General features: G+C 47.7%; 1 protein-coding gene across 8 annotated transcripts in view; it reads left to right on the top strand.

Moving 5' to 3' along the window:
* The window catches only part of GRAMD1B (GRAM domain containing 1B), a 196,912-nt gene that overhangs the window by 82,456 nt on the left and 92,758 nt on the right, over nucleotides 1–21,698 (top strand). The gene's annotated exons all lie outside the window — the stretch shown is intronic.

Below are 21,698 nucleotides of genomic sequence, written 5' to 3'. Positions count from 1 at the left end.
GCATCAGAGCGGAGGGAAATGGCGCGAGAGTGAGGACCTGGGGAGGCGGGGAAGGCCGGGCGCTCCAGGGCACTCGCCCCACCTCTGTGTGCCTGGAAGCCTGGCGGGTGGGGGCGGTGACCTGTAGCTGTGATTGGGCTGACCCGTGTGTGTGCGTGTTGTCTGTCTTGTTAGCTTTGCCTCGGTTTTGCTTGACCTTTATCCTGTGTCTTTTCTGTCACCCTTCTCCCTTGTTCTCCCTGCCTCCTCCCCGCGCCGCAGTGCTGTCTTAGCCCATCTGTGCCACCTCGACTCTCTCGTTTCACCTTCCTTTGCTCCTCTCTTCCCTCGGCCTGCTGTATAAGGCCCGGGTGGGGTCGGCGTGGGCTGGACAGTCTTGAGAGCAGAGACTGCCTGTCATCCTGCAGCAAACGTTGGCCTTGGGATTGGCGAGGGGTTTGGCTCTGAGTGGTGGAGGTGGCGGCTGCCCCTCCCACCACTCGTCTGATGCCCCAATGGAAGTGCAGGCCTGGGCATCTTAGGGAATCGCGCCCGCAGCTGTGTCGTGGGGACGCTGTGGGCACGCTAGAGGGCGTCCCTGAGATTGCTTTCTAATCTCTCCTGACTCCTGCTTGCAATTTGCAATTTGTTTTTCTGTGTGTTTTTTTCCCCAAACAAGGAGCTTGAGCCATTAAGGGTGGATGGGGGGCCAAGGAGGCTGAGTGTGTAAGCCCCTGTGGTCCTTCCAGAATCTCAGGGCTTGGCTTGGGGGCCTTTCCTCTTTGGCCGATGGCAGGGTCTCCTTTCTCTCCGAGATGGAAGATTGGACGAGGCTCAGACTTCTGGAGCAGGTTGGGTACCCCATGTGCGTATGGAAGAGAGAGGGAGATAGGAGCTCCAGCCAGCAATGATGCTGTGGGCAGTAATGTGTTAAAGCAGCTAGGATGCGTCTCAGCTCCGCTGAGTTCTCAGCCTCTTCCTCCCACTTCCACATGCTGTGTGCTCTGATCCAGGTTACTTAACCTCTCTGGGCTTTCATCTCCTCGTCTGCATAATGGTGAAAATGACATGCATGTGTTGTTTTAATGAGCTTAGATTCTGTCAAATACTTCCTTTTTCTTGCAGACAGGGGCTAGAAAGAGCAAAACTGAATGAGAACAGGCCTGCCTGGATTCTTGGACCACATTTCCCCCCTCAGTACCCCCACCCTTCCTGTCTCTTTCCTTCCTTCCACAAACATTTGAGCAGCCACACTGAGCATGCATAGTGCAAGGTGCTCTACTCCCTTAGCTGTGTGCTGTGGCAGCCGCGGGAGCCGGCATCTGCAACTGTGTTTGGATCCAAAACAGTGTGCTCCAAGCAGTTTGCTGTCTGGCTGCTCTCTGTGATGTCAAGTGTCATCTCTCGTCAGGCTTACCTCTTAGAAACCTGCTAGTCAACTACCTCTTCCAGTTGTAAGTGGTTTGGGATCACTCAGCCGGCTCTCAAGGGGCTGTGGTGGTGAGTGCTCTGGGAAAGGTGTGGTTTGCGGGGGTGGGGGAGTGATTCCACAGTTAGTTTGGAGATTTGTGTTTGCATTTGCCTTTGGAGGTAGAAACGGAATAGGCTTCATTTTTCTCGGGTTTTTGTCCTTCCTTTGTCTAAATTGTGGATTATCTAATCAGGCAAAAAAAAAAAAAAAAAAAAACAGACCTTGGAACTGAACCTTTCCTGAGGCTAACATTTGTGTTCAGGACCTTGACCACAAGAGGGAATCTGATTGGTCAAGTAAACAGACAACATTTAACCCTAGCGTTGATTCTTTTTCTTTAACCTTTTCTAACCCAAATCTTTCGGGGGGAGTGTAGTTCAAGTGTTTTCAGTCTGGGTCCCTGAACCATTTAGGTCCTTGGATGGACTTCAGGAGAGGGTCCAGGAGCCTCAATCATTTGTAGACAGAATTTCCTATCTCTGTATTTTTCTGGAAAGAATATCCACAGCTCTCATCAGATCACAGAGGGCTCATAACTCAGGAAAGTTTAAAACTCTTTTAACTCCCATAAAGAGTCTGCTTGCATTTTGCAACCCAGCTACAAAGAAAACCTGTACGTTGTGGTTGACACGCTGACACTGGAGGATGTTGTGCACATGCAGGAACCCTGGAGTAAAATTTCATAATGTGACTCACTGGTAACTGACTTATTATGATGTGGATGTCATTTTTAAATGTCTTGTTATTGTTTAGTCACTAAGTTGTGTCCGACTCTTTTGCAACCCCGTGGAGTGTAGCCCACCAGGCTCCTTTGTCCGTGGATTTCCCAGGCAAGAATACTGGAGTGCATAGCCATTTCCTTCTCCAGGGATCTTCCCTACCTAGAGATCAAACCCAAGTCTCTTGCATCTCCTGGATTGGCAGGCAGGTTCTTTACCCTCTGAGCCACCTGAGAAGACCTTAAAATGTCTAAATAGCTGTAAATGCATCTCCCTTACCTTTCCTCTGTAATATCTGATATCCTGTTCCCTGGATCCCTTCAGCTCCCAATATATTGGATTCAGTTTATTGTTGTTGTCAAGTTGCTAAATCATGTCCAACCCTTTGCAATCCCATGGTCTATAGCCCACCACGCTCCTCTGTCCTCCACACTTGGGTTCAATTACCCGCCACTGAAATAACTTTTAGTAGAAGGTGTCACTTTTGATGAGAGTCCTGCCTATTTAGACTATATTCAGTTCCTGGAGGCAGGCTTTTAGAGGTGTGACTTCATCTCTGGGAGTCTGCATTATTGCATTGAGATGGTGCTACTCTTTTTCTAAGGTTGCAGTTTCAGACTGGGGTCAGCGGATGTCCTGACATGACTGTTAACATAAGTAGATGATAAATTGTGTCCTAAGAGTTTCCATTTCAGCCTTGAGAAAACAGGTTGGTAAGCATTCATTAATCCATTCACTCAACAAATGTTTATTAAATGCCGATTATACACCCGTAGAGATTCAATATGTGGAAGTTTTTGATGAATAACACAGGATCACTGCGAGCACTTTGTTCCTCATGGGTTCTTGGGGAGGACAGATGAATAGACAGATTATGATGGCACAAAGGTAGTAAGGGTTGTAATAGAAGCTCAAGTCACCAGGGAAGCACAAAAGAACTATTGGATGCTGCCTGTGCAGGCATCAGAGCTTTCTAAAGGAAGTGACATTTGATCTGAGGCATGGGTGGGAGTTTATTGCATGGACAAGGGGACAGAGATGGTCTGGTTATAATTTGGAGCTGGACAGGCCTGAGTTCAAATGCTGGCAGTCCATGCTTTCTGGCTCAGTGAACGTGAGCGAGTTATCCTGACGTTTCCTAGTCTCAGTCTCTCCCTTTGTAAATGAGGGTGATATCGTCCCCCCTACAGGATGGTTGTGAGGATTAAATACTTTCGGTAAAATGCCTGCACGTCAGAGAAGTTCACTGAACAGTAGTGAGGCAGAAGCACGTGGCAAAGCCCAGGTCATCGCAAGTAGTTGTGCCTGATCGGAGCATAGGATGAGTGTGGAAGATGGGAAGCAGATGATGAAACTGGAGAAGGAAGTGGGAGTTGACCCATCAGGACCGCCTTAGTCCTGTGTAAATACTGGGAGCAGTTGAAGGACTTTATTTAAGATAGCCTCAGGTCTGCTGTTGAAAAAGTATTCTTTGACTGCAAGGTAGACAGATCATTAGAATTTTCCTCATTTTGTGCTATCTCTGACACTTACGTTTTCCACATCTGTCTTCCCCCACTCATATATGCTAAGTTGTTTTAGTCGGGTCCAGTTCTTTGTGACCCCATGGACTATAGCCCGTCAGGCTCCTCTGTCCATGGGATTTTCCAGGGGAGAATGCTGGAGTGGGTTGCCCTGCCCTCCTCCAGGGGATCTTCCCGACCCAGGTATCGAACCTGCATCTCTTACGTCTTCTGCATTAGCAGGTGGGTCCTTTACCGCTAGCACCACCTGGGAAGCCCCAGAACTGATGTGACTTTATGCCTAATTAAATGGGAGGCAGGACAGAAGGCATGTGGGATGAATTCCAAGTCTCTGACTGGGTGGTGCCTTCTATTGCAATAGGCTCAGGAGGTCATGGTCAGGGGGAGATGTAGAAGGATGGTGTGGAGTTTCGTTTGTTGGTGCTGTCTCTGAGGTGCCCATGGGACATCAAGGTGAAGGTATTCAAGAACAACTGGGAATTTGTATGAGAGCCCAGGGAAGCGGTTATAGTTTTTACACATGTATGTTTGGGAGGCACAGTCTTATTTCCAAGACATTGTTCAAACAGTCAGACCTGGATTAGGTCCTATAAGAACAGTTGTAGCTATGTGGGTGGGGATGGATGTTAACTGGAGTTACTGTAGTGATCTTTTTTAGTAACTACATACATGGAACCATTATGTTGTATTTCTGAAATTATCATAATGTTATATGTCAATTATATCTCAATTAAAAAAAAAAAAAAAGACTAGATTAGGAACCTCTGTGACCCAGACAGCCCCCTAGGACTGGAGATTGGACTGGAGAAGCTTTTCAGATTTTGCATCAGCAGTTACGAGGCGGAGGCTCTCTTTCAAGTGCAGTGTGAAATCTTGGAACTGAGAAGGCCTTCTTCATAGGATAGTCTGAGCTTTGTGGGTTTTGTAGAGAAATTGAAAAGTGTCGATGGACTGATCTAGAATTGCCACATATTTTTTTTTTAACCCATAAAAAGTAACAACAGGACTAAATGGAACTAAAAAGTGGAAACTGCCACTACCGCCGTTTGTGATGGGTTGGCCAAAAGGTTGGTTTGGGATTTTCTGTACCAGCTTATGGAAAAACCCAGATGAATTTTTTGCCAACCCAGTATTTAGTGAGGATTTAAACTCAAAATTTAAAAGGATGAATTATTAAAAATTAAAAATTCAGTATATTTAGTTTTAGGGAGCTTACCCACATTGCCCTTATTTTTCTCACTTGTCTGTGGATCTGTGTGGATACATCATGGTGCGGGCCAGCACTTGGGCACTCCTGAAGCAGCACAGGTAACTGGGGGCTGAGTTACAGGAGGACACAGGTGCATTTCCTGAGGACCTCTGCAACCTGGGCTCTTAGGTTCACTCATGATTATGCCAGTTTCCTGTCTATCGTCATCTTAATATCGTAGGTATAGTGGCCTGAATCATCTTTAAACATTTAATTTTCAACTTTAAGATGCTAATGAGAAAATATCCTGATGTAGGAAGTGAAACTTCAGAATGCATCCTTTTAGACACAGCCTGCTCCATCCAAATAAACCTGTATTTATTGGCAGCGATCATAGCAATATGTTCCGAAGGCACTATTTCTAGACACCTGTCATGCAAAGAGGAAGTTCTGGTGTCCGTAGAGGGTGATGACAAATATTGGATCCTTTTTCTGACTAACTCTTTTGACTTAAGGCCATACTAATCAAGAAATAATTATCACAGATTTAATATAGGTTTAGCTGAGAACATTCACCGTTACTCATTAGTTGATTGAAAAATTGGCATAATGATTACAAACCTATCTTCATTTTGAAAAACAGAAGTACTCTGCCGTTCTGATTAGCTGTGTCTCTCTAATGGGACTTATTGCTTTAAACTTTATGTTAGATTTAATATAACTACTTAAAGCCCATGCCTTGTGTTCCTTGTTAGCTTATGAGCTTTTAGAGCTCAAGAATGATATCAGATTGATCATTGAAATATCATCTTGGTTTGCCTGAGTTATGAACACATTAGCCACTCAATGAGTATAGTTATTGTTGAATAAATAAATAGCTGACTGACCTAACAGAAATATCACAAAATAAAACCACCCAAACATCTCCAGAAAAATAGGAAACATGAGAAACTTTGGCAAAGGAGAAGAAGTAGTTCAGGAAGCATAGAAATGGAACCTGTGGTTCTTCTGCAGTGGGTAGTGGTGGTCTGCGGTCCCTGGTTGAGAATAATCAAAAGAAGGGTTAAAAAGTGTTGAGCACTTACTCTATATTATGTCACTCGTTGTGTCATTGTCATGGATTGTTGACATCATCGCTTTTTTATAGATAGAGCCGAGGCGTAAGCGACTAGCTCAGGGTCACGCGGCTTGTTCAATACGGATTTGAACTCAAGTCCCAGTTTCAGAATCCTTGTGCTGAACCACAAAGCATATCTCCAGGACTGGTGTCAGGCCTGTGTCAGTTAAGAATGCAACTTTTCTCTGCTGGTCCTTCTCAGCAAGCAAGCAGTTTCTCTGCCTGCAAGAGATTCTTGTCTTGTCCTTGGCCTGGAGACTTCCACTGTGAAAATGAGTTAACACTTGATTCAGCTATCTGTTAATGGCAATTCTCATATGTCACTTAGTTGAGAAAGGAGAAATCTCCATTTGGTGGGAGGAGAGCAGGAAGCAGCTGGCTGTGGGTGTATGGGCGCTCAGAAAACCTGGGTTTATGTGCATCCTCCAGGGTCCCTGACACCATCAGTCACCCTGAATTTCTCCAGAGAGTAAACCAGGAAGGAGCAGCGGGGGTAAATAGAAATCTCCTTGTTTCTTCCATCTGGGAGCAGACATGTTTCCTTTTGCTATGAGTGTAATTAGAATGAGGAGTGAAATGAGGCCACGTTCCCCTCTCCTAGGGGGTGGGGTTTCTCCAAGGTGTGATAGGAGGGCGTTTACCTCCTAGGGGCCGCCCTTCTGTCTAGCAGCAGAAGGAGTTGTGATCCAGGACCCGCTAATGAAAGAGTTGTTTAGTCGTTCAGTTGTGTCCTCCTTTTTTGTGACCCCGTGGACTGAAGCCCACCAGACTCCTCTGTCCATGGGATTCTCCAGGCAAAAATCCTGGAGTGGGTTGCCGTTTCCTTCTCCAGGAGATCTTCCCGACCCAGGGATCGAACTGGCGACTCCTGTCTTAGCAGGTGGATTCTTTACCACAGGGCCACCAGGGAAGCCCCTACTGAAGAAGCCCTACAGGTGAAGCAGCACCGAGTCAGGCAGTCAGGTATTTGGGAAGCAGGGAGGGACTTCGGAGGAAAAGTGGAAGGCAGGATAAAGAGCAGGAGGCCAGTCCCCTCTGGGTTTTTTCACTGCCATACAGAGCGGGGCCCAGGATGGTCCTGTCTCCTTTCATCAAGCCGAGAAATAATCACAGAGAGGGGATGTCAAGAGCTGCTTCAGCAGACAGGGAGGGAGGGCTTAACTGGCCTCCGTGCCCAGGAGAGCAGGGGAGGCAGTTCCCATCCTGGCCTGGATGAGAGAGAGCGGGGCCTGGGCTGGAGAGCGGCCTTTGTGATTCCTGGGCCCAGGGCTTTGCTCCCTAGCTTTTGCTGTCTTCACCAACCCCCACCTGATCTCAGGGTTGGGAGTAGGATGAGAACGAGGCCTCCCAGGGCCTCAGTTTCTCCTTCCATCCTGCGTGGTTTAGTCACACCTCGCTGGCTTGTTGTGAGAACCCCAGACCTAACGCACGGGAGGCCGTCCGAAACTCGCGTGGACTGACACCCGTGTGTGGAAGCCCTGGCCGCCCGCCTCCATCCCGTCTCCCTCCCTCCTCTCTGGTCCGGATGAAGAGGGGGTGGGATGAAGCCTACCAGAGTTTGGCTTTGACCTTGTCCATCCTGTTAGTTGCCTGGAGGAACCTTCTGGATCAGCAGATTGTGAAGGAGGGGCAAAGAAGGCTGGGGTTGGTGGGGGGAGGTGAGTCTGTCTGTCCAGCACCCTAAGCAAATCCCTGGGGTGCAGAGGCAGAAGGAAGCGTCCTTCAAAGGAACAGAGCCTGGCTGGCCTTCCCCACGAGCCTCTCCACCCCAGCTACTCCTTGGCCTGAGCCGCTCCTCCCTAGAGTGGCCCGCGGGGCTTGAGGGCAGAGGTCCGTGCACCGGAGGGGTGGGGCGGGCTCAAGAGGCTCCAGGCTGGGTGCCGACCAACCAGAAGGCAAAGCCAATGCCTGCAGCCCACACTGTCACCCCAGAGCCCGTGACTAATAGTGGAGGAGGGGGGGAAGTGGAGGAGGGGGGCGGGGAGGAAGGGAGGAGGGACGGGGAAGTGGTGGCGAGCACCTGATGGGCGCAGCTCTGGCCATCTGCCGTCCCCTCACACAGCCTCTGTTGACCGCAGTGTGGAATTCTGGCTGGAGGAAGAGGTGTGGAGGCTAGTTGTCGAAGTGTTCAGGAGGCTCCCCCTCCCCCCCAGTGCTCCTCTCCGCTAGCTTCCTGACCTCCAAAATGCTCCTTAAATATAACACTCTGGGCGCCTGACGACTCCCCCTGCCTGAGCGCGGAGCTCTGTTTCCCCAGCGTGTGACTGCAGCACTGCTCTGCCCCAGTTTTTGCCAGCTCCTGGAGGCATGCGGCTCTACCCTGCAACTGCGGCACTCCTCAGGAGCAGGGGCAGAGCGAGGGCAGTGCAGATCCGAGAGCAAGGGGGAAGGCGGGCCTGCGGGGACCGCGTTGTCCATCTATTTTCTGCTCCAGATAGCTCCACTCCCAGTGACTGACTTCCCAAGGTCGTGAGGAGGCATGTGCGTCTGCTGCCGGAAAGAGGAAAGAGCCTCCGGTGGGGAGGTGGGAGTCGCGGGGCTGAGTTCTCGCTCGGGCTCACAGATGCAAAGCGTCCCTTGGCTGGGGGCCTCGGGTGTCCGGTTATTGGTCACCAGCTGTGTGCTCTGGTTGAAAGGCCCCTCTCACCATTCTGGCCCCGACTCACAGAAGAGGCCGAAAGTCCAGTTGTGATATTGTCGGGTTAGCAGAGGAACAGCACCAGGGTGGGTGAGACCTCAGGCTCCTGGGGGTCAGGAGGGAGCCAGGGCAGCTGAAATCAGAAAGGAACTTTTTTCCAGCCTTCATTCCAAACCCAGTAACATTTGGAAGGAACCACTGCAGCAAGAAGCTTAGAATCATGTAAACCAACCTTCTTCTGTGAACCGAACCTTGGGCATGCAGCCAACTTGTGAATATTTGTGACTGGGGAGATCAATTTTTTGAACTGAGATTTTGGAAAATGCATATAACATAAAAGGTTGTCTTTGTCAGCCCTTCCCCCACCACCGTCCTGCCCTTTCATCAAGTCTGTTCACAAAAATAGGTGAAGGCAGGTGCCAGGTGAACACAACGGTACCTCTTACCCATCCTACTGACCACACTGTCCTCCCACCCTCCAGAGGTGACCGCCTCCCTAAATGCTGGCTGTGTCATCCCCTTGACTTTTCATTTTATGGGTACAGAGTATCTCTCTATACAAATTCTCTATCTATATGGCTATAAAATGTCTGGCTTCAATCTGTCTATCTCAGGCTTCCCTGGTGGTTCAGATGATAGAGAATCTGCCTGCAATGCAGGAGACTTGGGTGCAATGCAGAAGACACCCTGGGTTGGGAAGATCCCCTGGAGAAGGGAATGGCAACCCATTCTAGTATTCTTGCCTGAAGAATTCCATGGACAGAGGATCCTGGCAGAGTACAGTCCGTGGGATCACAAAGAGTTGGGCAAAACTGAGTGTTACTTGGGCAAAACTAACACTTTCACTTTTATCTATCTCTTATGTGTTTTATATATATTATATATATATATATATAATCATCCTGTAGGTGTTCTTCATTGATTCACTTCCTCTGTTCAACATTGTTTCTGAGATTCATCCATTTTTTTTGTGTGTGACAGTAATTTATACATTTTATGTATGCTATTGCTATATACTAGGGCTTCCCAGGTGACTCAGTGGTAAAGAACCCACTTGCCAATGCAGGAGACACAGGAGATGCAGATTTGATCCTTCAGTTGGGAAGATATCCTGGAGAAAGGAATGGCTACCCATTCCAGTATTCTTGCCTGGAGAATTCCATGGACAGAGGAGCCTGGCGAGCTACATACAGTCCATAGGGTTGCAAAGAGTTGGATGCAGCTGAGCATGCAGGCATGTTATACTATCCCAGATCAAGAAAATAGCAGTTAATTTTCCCTCCTGTTGTTGATAGATACTTTTCCCCAGTGTTTTGGTGGGTCCCTGCAAACCACGTGGTCACATTCAGCGCTGTGTGAAGTTTCTCACGTGAGCCCTGACTTTAGACGTTAGGGGAGGCATGTCTTCAGCCTGCCTACATAGTACCCAGTAGTTTCCTTAGGTAATCAAACTAACCTTGATATTATTTCAACCTTGATATTCCAACCTTGATATTGTTAAACTTAGACTTTTTATTTTATTAAGATCGTTTTGGTTTTTTTTGTTTTTTTTTTTTTATGTGGACCATTTTTTGAAGCCTTCATTGAATTTGTTTCAATAGTGTTTCTATGTTTTGGTTTTTTGGTCGTGAAGCATATGTGATCTTAGCTCCCCAACTAGGGATCGAATCCTCATCCTCTGCATTCGAAGGTGAAGTCCTGATCACTGGACCACCATGAAAGTCCCTGTTAGATTTTTAAAATTTTCCAATCATCTGGGTATGAGATGGTATCTCACTGAAGTTTAAATTTGCGTTTTCCTAAGTAGTCATAAACTTGAGCACCATTTCATATATTTATTGATCATTTCCTCTTCTGAAAGTGCTTATTCAAATCGTTTGTCTATTTTTCTCATTGTGTTTTTTTCTTATTAATTTATAGAATTTTTAAAATAAACTCTGATTTAGTCCAGTTATTACATAATCCAATTACATATGTTATGCAGTCTTCCTCTGAAAAATCTTGTCTTTTCTGTGGTCAATGCTGATGATCATATGTTCTTAATCTTACTGTGGTTACAGCCTTCCTTTTCTGGACTTTTTTTTTTTTTTTAGTGAGTTGCTTAGGAAATTCTTAGGCAACAATCTGTGTAAGGATCTGTTTGTGATTATGACTTATCAGGGGAGATTGTTTTTCCTTCCTCATTCACTCACTGTCAAGGTTGAAGACAGTTTTCCTCTTATATCCTCAGCAGCACCGCATCTTTCAAGTTCACCCTTGTGGTGAGAGTGTAGTTAGCAGGACCTGCTTTACTGGGTCTTCTCTTGCACCTCTCACATTAGCAGGCTTTTGGCCTCACATAGGGCTTCCCTGGTGGCTCAGTGGTTAAGAATCTGCCTGCAGTGCAGGAGACCCAGCTTCGATCCCTGATCAGGAAGAGCCCCTGGAGAAGGAAATGGCCTCACACAAGTGGGCTTTTGACTTTGTCCCTTGTCCAATGTGCTCTGTGAGGCCATCAGAACTGAAACCCAGTTTCACAGGTTCTAAAAATGTATCCTCAAGGCGTCCCTTGATTTTATGGGTTTCTGCACTCACTACATTTGTGCCTCTGAATATTCCTGTTTTGATAACTCAGCAAGCTTTTTTAAAAGAATTTTTCTCTCTTTGTTAGTGTTTTATTTTATGCAGCATTTTTTAGTTGTTAGCGGGAAGGACCATCAGGATATCTAGTCTACCATATTGCCAGAAATAGAAATCTGAGTTTAGTTTTTTTTTTTTTTTTTAATTCTTGCCCTTCTTGAAATATGGGTATCAAGGAGTGGCCAGCCAGATTTGAGTCAGGCAGAAACAGGAGAGTCTAACGCATCTGCCTGATCATACACAGATTAATATAGAATTACGTTGGTGCTGACAGTTTACCTGTCAGGGAACTTTTCAAAACATACAAAACAGACTGTCCTCTATGAGAAGGTAAGGGAACATATACTGAATGAGGAAGCTCAGGGTGCTCCTCACATCACATACACACAGTGACATGCAAGCCAGCTAACTCATCAGTTAAAGGAAGAGGAAGCTAGCTTGATTTAGTCTTCTTTTTACCTGTGGCCTGGATTCTTTTTGTTCTGGGAGCACGTTGGCCCTTATCATCAGCTTGTCTGATGATGGAGAAGATTTTTCTTTCATCAACATACATTATGATCGAGAGACTGGATGTTGGAGTTGGCCATGCCTGCATTCAAATCCCAAGGTTGCAGCTTGTTGGTTGGCATTAAACAAATCAAGACACTACACTCTAGTTTACCAGGTCTTGTCTTGCACCTCTCCATTAGCTGTATTACCTGGAAAATAATGAGAGTTAACTAGTTCATAATGTGTGTGAGGTTTCAGTGAGATAATGCTTGCCCTCAATAAAGTCTTACTTATTAATTGTGAAGCAAAGGGGGGTTTAAAAAATAATAGATAAAGGGTAAAAGCTAAAAAATTTGAATGTTGCATTAGTGTTTCTAATGTAATACTTGGAAAGCTTTGATCCAGGTTTTATGTGTCACCTGCGATCAGAGCAGTTGATGGGCAGAATGAGAGTATTCTTATCTTCGTGGAGTACTCTAAGTGACATTAGCCTAGGGACTGGGTCACAGGTCCTGGAAGGTCCTTTGAGAGAATAATTATCTTGGTTGTAAAGGAGAACTATATACACTTCTGGAATCTCTGCATCCCTATAATATCTAGGCTGACAGTATGGCTGAGGGACAAGCTCAAGGAGCTTAAGAAATATAACCGCAGATGTCTTCAGAAGTCTTGTAAGTGTTTCAGTGTGGTGTCCCATATGGGGGCTATGGATGGAGAGAAATTCCATCACCCAAGGATATCTTTACCAGTATTTCTGCAGAACCATCTGGACGCTGGAGAGAGACAACAGTGCTTGAGTTAGGTTTGAATGAGGTCACTTCAATTAAACACTGACTTATCAGACCCCTACTGGGCAAGCATTCCTACTAAACTGGGAAGATAAAGCTGAACCCATATACTTCCCCTGCCTTCATGGAGCTGATCATCTAAAAGGAGGAAGGCAGATCATGAACAAGTAATTATCTGCACTCTTGTTTTTCTTAAGTGTCACCTTAGAGGGTCAAGTGTAGGTGGTGTGCCTATAGCACAAATGGATATCCTGATTGCTTTGGGGCAAGTTACAGGGTAAAGCCTTATTATGGTTCAGTTGACGGTTGCTATGTCATAATTAATCTCCTCTTTGTTCATTCTCACCCATCCGTATTACTGACCCAGATAGTCAGTAATCTAAGGGAGGACAAAAAGGAATGGCATGGTCAGAGGAGTTGCTGGGGCTGGAACTCCTGGACCTCAGCTTGGAGGATTGTAAGAAGAGCCGTGTCTCCTTTTCCTGGGAGTCCAGTGTTCGAGTTGATGTTGAAAAATCTCAGTCCCTCCTCACTTGATGCTGGGTCTTGTCTGAATCTTCATGGGGCCCTGTATGATGATAAAATATTTAAATCCTGCACCAGGCCTCTGTGGCCACCTTAAAAGATTTCCTGGCCCCAGGTGACTGGGGGCGCTGCTGGGCCACCACAAGGAACTGCCTCATCCTGAGCCTGGAGAGGCGATGTCCCCAGCAGGGAAGAGAACTAGAGTGCTGTGAACTGCTGGGAGCTCGCAGCGCTGTGCCTGCCACGCCTTGCTGGGAAAGGGTGAGGACTCTATTTAAGGTGGTCCTGGGCAGCTCACCTGCCTTAGGACACCAAGGCACCTGGCTTCTTAAGTTGGCTCAGCTTCAGCTTCGGGGCTTACCAAGAGCCTGGGTGCCGTGCCCCCCTCCCACTCCGGGCGTGGGGCATTTTAACCCTTTGACGGATGCCCAGGGAAGCACTTGTCCTCAGACGTTTCTGCCCTGCCCTCTTCCTTCTCCGGCACCCACATCTCTCCCTCACCCTCTCCCTGACTTTCTGTCCCGTCCTGCCATCCTGGGACAAAACGTGTGCTGTGTCTTTAAATGGGCGGAAGTGGCTGGCAGGGCTTTGCTTGGGTACTGCATTGATTAGGAGATTATATGGAGCTACGGGAGCTGCCGCCTGGGGGAAGAGAGGTGCAGGTTCTACTTGTTTTTGCTCTCCTCCCGGGGCTCTGCTTGGGGTCCTTTCCCTAGGCTGTTCCTAGCCGGCTTGAGGAGAGGGCGGGAGGGTAGCCGGCCAGCGTGCCTGTTGACAGCAACTCCAGGGTTTGTTTTGCAGCCTTGCCAGCCGTGCCCATCCTCATCAGAAACTGGCAGTGGCAGCGGCCGCTCGGGCAGGCAGGCAGGCAGCTCCAGCCCCGGGCTGGGTTTGCAGAAGCTGTCCTTTGCCTTTTTGCCCAGCTTTTAGCTGGGAACAGGGAGGGAGAGAAAACAGTGGAATACTTCTTCTGGCTGGCGCTGCCTCTCTCTCTCTCTCTCTCTCTCTCTGTGTCTGTTTCTCTCTCTCGCCTTTCTCTTTCTGGGTTCAAGTCACATTTCATGGGATTCTGTTCTTTTGGGACTTCGTCATCTTTTCAAATATGTCCTGGGACCTTCGGAGCTGTGCCCGGGATGCTAAGGACACGGTCAGTGGATTATCGTGACTGTACTAATGAAAGGATTCAAGCTGTCCTGGTGAGTAGGGCAGGGACAGGCAGCTCCCCCTGCCGCTGTCTTTCTGCACCCCAATGTTTCCTGCCCCCCCCAGCTCCCTGCTCCCCCCCATCACCTCAGTGTCCTCAAGAGAGGTCTCCTTCAGATAGGCCCCCTCTTCCGAGCTGGAGCTGGGTATCACGGGGTGAAGGTGGGGTCCACACACTCTGTGAAGTTGGGTTGCCCTCTCGCGCACCCCCCAGCTTCTGCACCGCTGCAGTATTTTCTGCCAGCCTCCTCCTGGGGGAGGCATTTGGTGGAAGTTGAGGGGCTGTGGAGAGAATCAAACTACAGCTGAAAAAGAGGCTCCAACTTCGAGGGGGCCGAGGGCTGGCGAATGCTGAGGGAACTGGATAAAGAAAGAAAGCTTTCACAGGATCCCGTATGTCCGCATTAAGCTGGTGGTGCAGACTTTCTTTACCCGACAGGTAAAGAAAGGGGGCCTTTGTCCCCCTGCTCCTTGGGCACCCTCACCCCTGGCGAGCAGTCTCTGACCTCTTAGAGGCTTCTCTCTGAGAAGAGAGTCGGGGGGCAGGGGGGCGCTGCAGGTTCTAACCTCTAACGTGCATGCTGCCCACCGTGGACACACCTTGGGGCTTTGCAAGCCCTTCTTCCTCTTGCTTGGGGTGTGGGTATCTGTATTATAGCCGCCGAAGTCCTCAGAATATTTTTGCCTTCCATTTTAAAAATAAAACCCTTACCTCTCCCTCTTCTCCTTTGAATCAGATGGGTGGGTGAATTGGCTTTTTCTCTGGTTGAGCAACTGGAGATTTTGCTTGGAAAACTTCGCCATTCCCTGAAAGGTGGCGTGTGCAGCTCCGAGGAAGAAGACTCCCTGGCTGGAGATGGAGCTTCTCCTTGAAGGCTGTGGAGGTGGGAGGTGAAGAAGGCTTGGGAGTGCTCCCTGTGGCTGGAGGTCCTGGGTGGGGTGGTGTTGGGTCACCTCTCTGGAATGGAGGGTGAGTGTCAGAGTTGGGGTGGGTATTGAGCTATTTAGTGCAGAGTCCTGGTCTGGCTCTTGGCCACATCTGGCTTTGCAGAACCACCCCCTCTCCCAACACCACCACTACCCCAGCTTAAACCCCAAAAGAATCGGTCTAGGCTAGCCCTCCTCCTTTAGGCAAGAGGGTCCTTCAGTGAAAAGATACTTTAGAAAAGATACTTTGTGGAAGGGAAGTGGAGGATCTTAGTTTCTGCCAGCTTAATCCTTCATAACTGTGAGGTCTGGAGCAGTGGTACACAGCAGTGACCACCCAGCCTGTAGCTTCTGCTCCTCAGCGTTTCATTTCACTTGCTCGTGTATTGGCTTCTGTGCGCAAGGAAAGCCCCCTCTGAGTTTGAGAAAGGGAGGTGGGGGTACCATGGTGCCTTTCCTGCCCTGGCTTTCTTGGGGCCAGGTTCCCTGTTCCTCCTGGGTTGGCAGGGTTAGCAGGCCCAGTCAGCATCCAGAGCTGGCCCCGTATTCCTCTGCAGAGCCGAGCTGGGCCCGTGACTTGCATGAGGCCTCCACGGCGAGTCTGGGTGCTGCCCGGAGAGCAGGGACACTGGCTCGTCACGGAGGTCACTCCGCTTCCCCTGCGTCCCTGCTGTCAGCACTCCAGGGTCGGGGCCAAGGGGTGCTTGGCTGTCATTCAAGATGAGACATCACTTTAACGCAGAGTGCTTCTCTGCCCAGCCCGGGCTGGTCCCTTGGGGACATGCAGAAATGTTTGCCTTTAAAAATCTGCCTCCAGTATCTTTTGATGCATTTCAACCAGAGTGCAGTGTTAGTCTGGGAACTATAATTGGGGTAACCTTGTCCTTTTCAGCCAAGTATAATGTTAGCAGGATAGGGAAATGGTGTGCGTGTGTGTGTGTATATCTGCCCCGGGGACTCTCAGACCCCGTGATTCACCATCTCATTAGGTACAGATTTATCGGTCCGTTTTGGCCCTGGGGCCATACCCTGTAGTTCTGCTGTGGATGTCTGGGCTGGAGATGCAGCTCCCTTTGGTAGGATCCCGTGTCGAGGTACTCTTTGCTCTCCCAATGGCAGGACTTGGCGGAAACAAGGGGATAGATGCCTTTGCTGCCTTGTTTTGGGTAACACTCTCTGTCTATGGAAGAGGATGGAATGAATTAACTCTCTAATGTTTGAACCATTTCTAGACACATTTCTGAAATGCCTGCTATGTGTTAGTGATTTAACTAACACGTATTGAGTGCTTACCATGTGTCAAGCACCATATTAAGCACTTTACATGTATTAAGTCATGTAGAATTATAATTAAGGCCTGCACTTCACAGAGCAGAGAAATAGACACAGAGAGGTTAAGTAACCTGCTTCAAGATGTACAGATACGAGTCTGGCTCTGGATTTGCAGGAATTTTCCCCAGTGATTCACTTGTTCTTTCTTCTGTTTTATATGTGTATACATGTGAATATATGGGCTCCCCAGGTGGCTCGGTGGGTAAAGAATCTGCCTGCATTGCAGCAGGTGCAGAAGACGCCAGTTCGTCCTTGAGTCAGGAAGATCCCCTGGAGGAGGGCATGGCAACCCACTCCCATATTCTTGCCTGGAGAATCCCTTGGACAGAGGAGCCTGGCAGCCTACAGTTCATAGGGTCTCAAAGAGTCGGGTATGACTGACAGCTACTGAGCATACACATACTGGCTGTTTTTTTTTTCTATTTTGCTGTCTCTTTGCCTTACTTTTATGTTGTTGTTGTTAGTTTATTAGTCTTTTAAAAGCGTATGGAAATGCATTATCCCATCCAGTCCTTACTATAATGCCATGAAGTGGCTGGCATCTCCATTTTCAAGCTAGGGAAACTAAGCTACAGAGCGATAAAGGGTTTTGACTAAGTTCTTGCAGCTAGTTGGTGAAAAGCCAGAACGAAAGCTCTTTTTACTTGACCACTATTTCAGTTTTGCAACTATCACAGCAACAGCACAGTGTATCTGGTTAGACCCACTTCTCTAGAGAGCAGGGTCCGAGGTCTGTAAATTCATGATTCATCCATCCCTTCATTCTACAAATGCTGATCAAGTGATTATTGTTTTCACGGCCCTGTGCCTAGGTACTGTGGGGGATGAAAAAATGAAAGGACATTTCCTGTGGCTTAGCCTCACCGGTAGAATGAGACCTGATGCCCCTCAACACAAACACATGCACACACACACAACCTACAGAGCAAGTCAGTAAATACTAAAGCAGTGAACATCAAGCACTCTGGAAACTCAGAGGAGGTTGGAATTGACTTCATCTGGGGTGGCAGAGACACTTAATTGGCACTTAGTGGTGGTGTGAAGGCCAGACAGTGTTAGGTGAGTGGATGTTGTCCTTTGTCCATGTTGACACTGCACCTATTGGAGTTACGAGGTTATCACAGGGGGTGCTTTTGGACAAAGCTGATCAAGATACATGTCTGTGATTGATAAGTGGCTGGATCGTGAACTAGAAATCTCCCCACAGTTCAACCTCCTTCTCCCTGGGCCAGGGGCTTTAGGCTCTCTTGAAGGATGATTCAGTGATTCCATCTCCTGTTAACTTGGTGAACAAGATAAAGCTGGCATGGAGGAGATTGGGAGAGGGGTGTGTGTTAGTCACTCAGTTGTGTCTGACTCTTTGCAGCCCCATGGACTGTAGCCCGCTGGGATCCTCTGTCCATGGAATTCTCCAGCAAGAATACTGGAGTGAGTTACCATTCCCTTCTCCAGGGGATATTCCCGAACCCAGGGATCGAACCCGGGGTCTCCTATATTGCAGGCAGGTTCTTTACCATCTGAGCCACCAGGGAAGCCCCCCTGGGAGAGGAGGTACACACACAAATAGATAGGGCTGTGCCCAAGCAGAACTGCGGCACACGCAATTTGGAAACTAAGGAAGTTATTTAAAGACCACTTCACCAGTCCTCCTTAGCTTCTATGTGGTGGTTAATTTTTTTTGTATTATGTGTGATGTAAAGCTGTTCCTAATTCCTGCAGAGCTTTAGGAGATCAGTCACTAAAAAAAGTCTCCAGTGTGGTGGGGCTGCTCCCTGTACAGATTGTTTTGGCCTCCACAGGACTTGGCAGCCTGAAGTGACATCTGTCTTGATTCTCTGTCCTCACATTCCTGGTCCTCACATCTGTTAGGGGCTGTGACAGACCTTCAGAAAAGTCAGTGCGCTGGAAGAATTACATTCAGCGAAAAAAAAAACAGAGCTGAGACAGAGCCTAGGTCTTGACGTGTAACTGGGGGAAGCATTTCTGTGGCCAGGTCTTGGTCCACAGTGGAGAGAAGCTTCAAGTTCATCTCTCTGTTTGAGTTGGGTGAGCAAGCAGTCATGTGGCTTCACACTGTTTATTTAGGAATGTGAGAGAACCCAGTCACTTATGTTTACCGGGTAACTGAGAAGGGAGTCTGTTTTGCAGGCCTCCATCTTTCATGGCGATGCATGGCCAGCCATATTTTATTTGATGCAAGGTCACTGGTCCAGTGCCTTCTCTTCAAATCTCTTAACACATAGAGCCTTGTTCCTTCTTCATCTCTGGTTTAGACCCAGAAAAGAAGAAATGGCTGGGTTGAAACAAGGAGGATTTAAATTAGACGTAAGGGAAAGTTTGGAATTTCTGGAGTGTTATAATCAGGATGTGTATTTATCTTTCAAGGTCTTTTCTGTGAGGTCTGCTGTAGAGGAGGAGGACCCTGGGCATGGCCTCAACACACTCCCTCTAGAATTGAGCTTCCCAACTCTTCTCAAGTTTACCAGGAGGTGAGATGCCGTCAAGATTGGGGTCGCTTAGTGACTGGAGATTCTGGAAAGCCAACTCAGAATTCCGAATCTGGTCACCACTTTAAAATTTTTTTTTAAGTAGTGTATTTTTTGGTTGTGACAGGTCTTTGTTGCTGCAGGGCATTCTCTAGTTGCAGTTAGTGGGGGCCACTGTTCTTGTAGTGCGTGGGCTTCTCATTGCATTGGTTTCTCCTGTTGCAGAGCACAGGCTCTGGGCGCCCAGGCTTCAGTAATTACAGTACGCAAGCTCGCATGGTTGTGGCTCCTGGGCTCTAGAGCGTGGCCTTAGTTGCTCATGGGCCTGTTGGATCTTCCCAGATCAGGGATCAAACCCTGTCCCCTGTGTTGGCAGGCAGATTCTTATCCACTGTACCACCAGGGAAGTCCTTGTCATCACCTTTTGATCTGCTGTGTGACCTTGGTAGGTGACTTCCATTTGCCCCCGGTGTAGCCGTCATGAAAGCGGGATTAAGTAACAATGCGGGGCAGATTAGAGGGTCTCTCAGCTTTCTTTGACCAATGGTTTAAAAAACAGCCACAGTCCCCATAGAGCGGGTCACTTGTGATGTAGGCCATTGGCGCACTTCTTTAGCCAGCAGGAGACACTGAAAATAAACCTGCACTTGAAAATATTAAATATTCATTTGCAAACATCCCCCAGCAGGTACACCTCTTGCTAACAGCGTGAGAGTTACTTATTACTTGGTAAGATGGGAGAATTGGCGTTTTCCCATGGTCTGGTAACTCCGGGGCACTGAGTACTGGCCATAGAAACATTAAATCCCTTGAGTGATCAGGAGAGCTTAGGGCAAGGACCAAATCTTCTGACTCTGCAGATTTCCTAAAAGGATAGGCCTTTCCTACCTCTTCTTACCCAGGTTTTTTTTTTTTTTCCTACTTTGGGACACTGCATCTGGCTTGAAATAAGCAGCACCAAACATTATTTGCCTTGTGTTTGTTTTGGTTTTGGTTTCTCATTGTTGTTGTCATCATTATTACTTAGGAAGAAAGAGATTCACTATATTAAAATGAAAGCCTCTGGATGGCAGAGATTATGTCAAACAAATCAGATGATGAGCACTCGAGAGTCTTTGCTGCTGGCTAGAAACTCTTCTTCTTGGCTATTCCGAGACTTGTTGTCATTGCCTCTTACTGCTGGAAGAGATGATTTAGGGTTTCTCATGACAGAACTTGAGGAAGAGAGTACTTCTGATCTCTTGCTCAGTTGTCCAGAAGTCTGGGCATTGGTCTCCTCAGTGAGCCATCAAGAAGAAAGCATATGATAAGTGAGGTACTGGCTAGATGTTTTTGTGTTTACTTATCCTTAGTGCTGTTCTTCGGTGGGTACTTGCAGAAAGCTGTCGAATTAAACTGGATTGTCTAGGTTATGCCGTGATGACAATCACCACCCCACCCCTGACCCGCAAACTGAGCACCTCAGCTCTCATTGTAAGTTAGTTTTTGACCATCCATGTCCTCCCGAGATTCTGGAAAACTCTGTAGGGATCCATCCTCCGTGTGGCTAGCTCCGTGATCCACGCTGTAGAATCTCCTGGCACCTCCTCCACAAGCACTGCAGGGGAAGGGAGCATGCCTCTGGAATGCTCCCCCTTGGAAGCTAATACACTGTCATTGCCCTTCTGGTGAATTGGCCAGATCTAGTCACGTGGCCTGGCTTGGCTGCAGGAAAGCTGGGAGATGTAGGCCTCTGATGGTAGCAAGAGAGGTATTTTGACACCAGTGATGCCCACCGCAGCTGTTTTTATGAGAGTGTGGGTGTGGGCGCACGCTTGCTCAAAACCTCACAATGTATTCTTACCACCTGTAGAACAAGGGCCTTAATTTGCGATACCATGGAGGACCCTGTGTGACCTTGTGTGAACGCCAAGAGCTGCATTCAGCTTGCTGCCTGTTTTTATACAGATGGCAAGCTAAGAATGTTTTTGGTGTTCATAAAATTGTTTTTAAATGGTTGAAAAAAATCAAGAGAAGAGTCATGTCTCATGACATGTAAAAATTATGAAATTCAGATTTCCGTGTTCATGAATAAAGCTTTGTTTATGCATTGTCTGTGGCTGCTTTCATACCTTAGCATCAGAGATAAGGGGTTGTAACAAAGATCTGTGACCCCCAAAACTGAAATAATTATCACCTGGCCCTTGACACAAAGTTTGCCCCTAGTTTAGGCAAAAAGAGATGCCACTCAAGTACAATGAAGTGATGTTTTTACTGGCTCTGTCCTAGCTAGCCGTCTTGTTCAAAGTACCTTAATAGTAATGGTGATGATGGTAAAGATGTTAATGATAATAGCTGCTGCTGCTGCTAAGTCGCTTCAGTCGTGTCTAACTCCATGCGACCCCATAGACGGCAGCCCACCAGGCTGCCCCCTCCCTGGGATTCTCCAGGCAAGAACACTGGAGTGGGTTGCCATTTCCTTCTCCAATGCATGAAAGTGAAAAGTGAAAGTGAAGTCGCTCAGTCGTGTCTGACTCTTAGCAACCCCATGGACTACAGCCTACCAGGCTCCTCCATCCATGGGATTTTCCAGGCAAGAGTACTGGAGTGGGGTGCCATTGCCTCCTCCAAATAATAGCTAGTACTTATATAATAATTCTTCCCAAGTGGCGCTAGTGGTAAAGAACCTACTGTCAATGCAGGAGATGTAAGAG

Source organism: Muntiacus reevesi, chromosome 9 (assembly GCF_963930625.1).
Source record: "Muntiacus reevesi chromosome 9, mMunRee1.1, whole genome shotgun sequence".
NCBI classification, from domain to species: Eukaryota; Metazoa; Chordata; class Mammalia; order Artiodactyla; family Cervidae; genus Muntiacus; species Muntiacus reevesi.
The sequence above is the reverse complement of the archived record's forward strand: the minus strand, read 5'-3'. Positions and strand labels throughout refer to the sequence as shown.